Genomic DNA, 5,632 nt, shown 5'->3' with positions numbered 1-5,632 from the left:
ATGTGGGGCTTGTGCTCATGACCTCAGGATCAAGAATTGCCTGATCTACTGACCAGGCCAGCCAGGCACCCGTTTTCCTTAAATATTTTTTGTAATGTGTGTTTCTACCCTTTCTCAGAGTCTCTAGACTAATTCAAGCTGGTTCTTGGTCTTCTGTATGTCTAAAATGCCCTTCCACCTCTATCTACTTAGTCATTAGGCACCTCCCTCAGGAGTGTGTTATTTTTTTTTCTGAAACAGCCTATCTTATTTCTGTCTTATTCTTTATTACTGTTTATTCAGTGCATANGATCATGACCTAAGTGAAAGTCGGACGCTTAACCGACTAAGCCACCCAGGCGCCCCTAAGGCAGAGGTAGTTCTTATGCATTCTCTCTCAGTGCCTAGTCCATGCCTTTTGGAGAACAGTTATTTTATAAGTGGCAGCAACTACGACTTCTTATACATAATAGATAGTAATATTATGACATAAACCCAAGTGATGTCTCAGTTTCTCCTGGCCTAGAAAATTTCAGCTTCCCTTTCTCCAGTGTTTTCTTTTGGAGAAAGAACTCTTTTTTTGTTTTTTTTTTTGGTATCTGCAACTGTTATCTTGTGCAGTATCTGAGTCCTGTGCTGGGTAAGTCCTATTCTCAAAAAAGGATGTGTGCGTGTTGGTGTGTGTGTCTGCATGAGAGGAATTACAAAAAAACTGGCTTTCCCGTTGGGTGGTTTGTCAGTGTCCAACTTAGAAAGAAGGATCACTGAAGGACCTTCTAAGGAAGATTATGGTGTTCACTGAATACCCTCTGGGAATGGGTACTCTGTTAGGCCCAGAACTGTGTTACGGACAGATCTTTATCTTCTAAGGTGGTAGTCCATTTACAAAGAACTTTGTTAGGGATAATAATTTAGCCGTATGCTGTGTATTGATATTTAGTGCTTCCTACAACTATAAGCTCTGGGTACTGTTATATCTATTAGCATGGATGAGTTAACTGTGGCTGAGAGAGGTCAGGTAATGGGTCTAAAGTTTTATTTGTTACTAGTAAGTGGAAGAAACAGAATTTGAAACCAGGCCTGCCCCAGTGTCAAAATCTGCTCTTTAAAATACTTTACTACACATCTCTACTATATAAAATACCTCTACTATACATTAGAGGTCCATATAATAGGGAGGCTAGGTTCTGAACTTGGTACATAAATAAGCATTGGGTGTAGTAAAAATTATTCCTGAAAATCCCTTACTAGTACCATATTGGAGGGCCAGCATACCATTCTCTGCACGTCCAGAAGACCTCACTTTCACTTCCAAGTTGGAACAAAGAGCTGTTTCTTTAGCTGGGCTCCAGATGTCGTAGTTGGTTGTGTTTAGAGGTCCTGTGGTAAAACCATATGTGTCTTTAAATATAAGAATCACATCTGCTATGGGATGATGGCTTACAATTAAGAGAGGGATTGGAGGGACTGGGATGCACCTAGAAGGTTCTCCAGGATGTGCTGTGCATGTCTGTGCAGAGTTTATCATAGTGCTGTGGAGTCCTGATCGTGAACTGTTAGAATGATGCTCACACAAGCAGGAAATCATGGCCTTTGCAGTGGGTCAGATAGGGCTCACGAGATCCTTTGTACCTAGTCCCCTGGGGGATGCCACGTGTTCTTACTTGGTGTCCTGTGACTACTCTTCTAATCTCTGGATCTATGTTTCCTGCTGATAGACCTGCTTCTTGGGCACTTGATTTAACTGACGTTTACTAAGTACTCTGGAGGTGTAACAGTCCCAGTCTCTTCCCTCATGGGGCTTCTAGGCAATTGGAGGAGGTGGCCAATAAACCATGCAAAATAAATATGTCATTCTGATATGTGTTGTGAATGGAAATTACACTGTGCTTTGAGGCTGAGAAACAGCGTAGGGGGTGCAGTTATGACTTACCTTAGCAGGTAGGGGCCAATCAAGGAAGGCTTTTAGTGGAGAGTCAACTTTGAGTTGAAATGAGAAGGATTTGTAGGTGTTAACCAGGTCAGGGGATGGGAATGGGGAGTAGGCAAGAATATAGAGGGAACTGCATGTACAACACTATTTTCTAGGGCTTAGCATTTTATACACATCATTCCCTTCAGTGCTCACAGTTGCCTTATGAGGCAANTCAAGGGAGACAGGCAAAGGCCATGGTCAGGAATGCAGAATGTGCCTCCACACTGGGCCCTCTTCAGTGGTACTTGCCTAGCAGCTCATGTTGGAGTTCCTTGTAACAATGACAGTATTTGAAAAGCACATAAGCCGTCCACACTATAGAAATCCCAGTGAAGCCCCGTTTCTTGACATGGACGTGCTTGTTGTAATACTGGTAGTAGCCTTTTTGAAATGCTCCAGCAGTGCCTTTAGGGGTGAAATCCTGCATCAGTATCCAGCTTGGCATCTATGANGGCATCTATGAGCTGCTTCTCCTTCAGTGGTATGGATGACACCATCTCAGAGTCCTGGGTGTCTGCTTTGTTATCCTGTGTTTTAGATGATGAAACCTGAGATTTAAAGACCTTACTTAATCTGCCCAAAGTCACAGCTAGGAAGCAATAAGGTTGGAGTTCAAACACAGGACAGGATTTCTTAGTCTGGCTCAGGAACCAGATGGATGGTAACATCATTTGCTAAGCTAAGAAGTCCTGGATAAAAAACTGGTCTTGATAGTAGTGGGAAAAGATCATGAGCTCAGTGTTAGAGGTTGGGATTTGAGCTTTTGGGAGAGTCAAGAGGAGGTGTCAAAGATACAGTAGGAGATACGGCTCTGGAGCTATGGGGGAGAGCCGGGGCTGGACATGAGTATTTGGCAGTAGTTGGCCATTAGAAGGACTTACAGTATTGTCCAGAAGAAACTAGATGGGTTCTTGTGCAGGTCTGGCCAAACTCTGTGTGACTGCGGGCATGTTCCTTCTCTTTTCTATAACATGAATGACTTGGAATGGATTTAACAGTCCTTTGTAATAATCTGCAACAGCCTCTGACTCCCTTAATGTTTGTTTGACATCAGTGGAAACCCTGCCCCCTCCTGTTTGGAGCATTGCCTTCTCTTTAAGATGAGAACAAGGGGCCTTCCTTTAGACAGCACAGTTTGTGGTTTTTATGGCTGATGTGGTGGTGGTGTTTTTTTTTTTTTTGCTTTTGTTCCTAGGATTCTTCCTTATGCCTATCAACTTAGTTTGGCTAGACTCTATATCTAGAAAGAAAAATGCCAACCTGAATTAGCCATGCAGGTGAGGGGATCTGAAGAGAAGGTTTTTGGTGGTAGGGGATTAATATGGATTGGGCCTGGTGTTAGATGAGACTAGGGTAACTCCTTCCCCTCACATTGCCATATTAATGTGCTGATGGCAACCTTGCCGCCTCCTAGGTTCCTTTGTGGCCTCATGATTGGAAGAGGGGTAGTCTGTGGGTATTGGGGGAGGTTTTTAGGGACTCTGGGCCAGTGCTGTTGCAGCTCATGAGCTTGGCATTTTAGAGATGCTTATTCAGTACCCAAATATTGGAATGAACCCTTTTTTTGCTTAGTATTTTATGAATTTCCGGGTTTTTTTGTTGTTTTTCTTGTTCAGTGTTAGATGTTTCTCCCCTTGAAATTTCAGATACTGACCTTATCCTGTATCGGTGGAGGGTTGACAGTGATTTGTAAAGAAATACTAAGTCTTCTTTCTGACTCACTTATTATCATGTGTTTATAAGTCATTTTGTGGTTTCCTTTTCACAAAGTATCCTAACCGTCTAGACTGTAGTCATTTGTAATTTGCTGGTGTAGGATTTAGAACTGCCCCCTTGGCTCCCACTGTACTGCACTGCCCTCTGTTTTTGCCATGGCTGCCAGAAACCGCTTTGGGTTAAGTCCTTCCTCCACTGACCCCTGGGCAGCTTTTGACATTAACCACGGTCTTAACATGCTCTCGTTGTTTGGTGCCCATGATGCCATCTTCTGGTTTTCTTCCTGCTTCTCTGACTACCCCTTCCTAATCTTCTTTTTCCATTCTTCTTCCACCAGCACCTCACATGTTGGCGATGCCTGGGTCCACTTCTTGCTCTGTTCCTCTTTAGCTGTACGGAAGCTTATGACCACATATCTCCATCTGCCAGACATCTTCGCTCAGATGTCCCATGTGACTTCAGCCTGTCTTTCCCACAGAACCAGCTTTCACCCTTCCATTCCTGTCTCCATCCATCTGTCAGCACAGGCCGGAGTGCTGGTCACTATCTTTGACTCCTCTCTTGCCCCCTCTGCCCACTTAGTTACCAGGTCCTGACCATTTCACTTTCTAAATGCCTCTCTTACCTGTGCATTTCCCTGCCCTTCCTTGGTTCGGGCCATCCTCCTCTGTCACTGAATCTGTTCTGTCAGCCTCTCACTCTTTTTCCTTGCCTCCGCTCTTGCCCTCTTCAAATCCATTATGCTTACTGAATATAAAAATAGGCTTAAAAATATTTATCTGGTCACCCTACTCCCTTGATTGAGACCTGCCCACGGCTCTCTGAATAGCACCTACTTCCCAACATGGCCCTCAGGGCCCTGCTGTTTACACCTACCTGTTACCTTTTCAGCCACAATAACTCACTTCTCCCCCCACCCCCTCCACTCCCTGGCCACACAGAGCTACTGCTGTTTCCCCAGTGCTCAGTGTCCTTTGTGTGGGAATCTTACCCTTCATCCGGTCTTCTGCTTTCTTTGTTTTCTCCTTTGTCTTCATTCATGTACACTTTCCCCCCCCATATCATGATAACATTAAGTTTGAGAATTTTCTAATATTTCTAGTACATGTAAAGCTACCAATTTTTTCGTTCTTAAAAAATGTTTCATTACTCATCTCATTTATCTGTGAAGCTAAGCCAGAGGGATGGGCCTTCAGGCTTTGTCGGTTTCACATTCCAGAGTCAACTGATGTTGTCTGTTTCTTTTGTGTCATTCCAGGANATAGGTATTCATATATGTGTATTTGTATATATTTACATATAAAACATATGGCATATATTTTTACCTGACTTTAGGGATACAGGTTTGGCAGATGAAATATCCTTCCAGGCAGATCTCACTAGAAAACAGCTTGTCCTTTATTTTAAATCAAAACATACTCACTTTTTGCACCCTAAATATACATGCTGTCATATTTTATTCTCTTTCTAAAGGGATGAACAGTCTTTTGGGGTAAATTCTCAATACTCCCTTGTCTTTATTACCTCAAAGACTATTAAGATAGTGATAAACAGAATTTAGAGAGCTTTATCACCCTGTCATCTCCCTTGCAGCTTTGGGCTGTATTTGTGGTGAGAGTTGTCTAATGAATAGGCAGACATTGTTACACATTGCTAGGCAGCCATGGTTTTAATCTAAAAGTCTGTAAGTTGAAAACCATTTATTGAACTTCGTTGTCTCCTTTCCCTGCCTCATTCTTGCTCAATTTCAGTTTCTAGCCATGCCCCGTCCTGCCGTGGACTTCATTGGAGTTACATAGGTCCAGAAGCAGATTATCTCTGCTCCACGCATCCAGTTGGGATGGTTGTAGATAGAAAAGAAGTGTGTAAAGGATGCTGAAAGAAATGATCCCCGAGGCTCTGTTGGTGTGTTTGTTGGCAGAAGTCCTAAGAGAATTGACAGTCACTGCGAGTAAGTTGTTC

General features: G+C 43.1%; 1 protein-coding gene across 1 annotated transcript in view; it reads left to right on the top strand.

Annotated features, from left to right (window-relative positions):
• Positions 1 to 5,632, top strand: part of REPS2 (RALBP1 associated Eps domain containing 2) — a 174,282-nt gene that overhangs the window by 37,284 nt on the left and 131,366 nt on the right. The gene's annotated exons all lie outside the window — the stretch shown is intronic.

Source organism: Crocuta crocuta, unplaced genomic scaffold, assembly GCF_008692635.1.
Source record: "Crocuta crocuta isolate KB4526 unplaced genomic scaffold, BGI_CrCroc_1.0 scaffold657, whole genome shotgun sequence".
NCBI lineage: Eukaryota > Metazoa > Chordata > Mammalia > Carnivora > Hyaenidae > Crocuta > Crocuta crocuta.
This window is presented reverse-complemented; position numbering and strand designations above follow the sequence as displayed.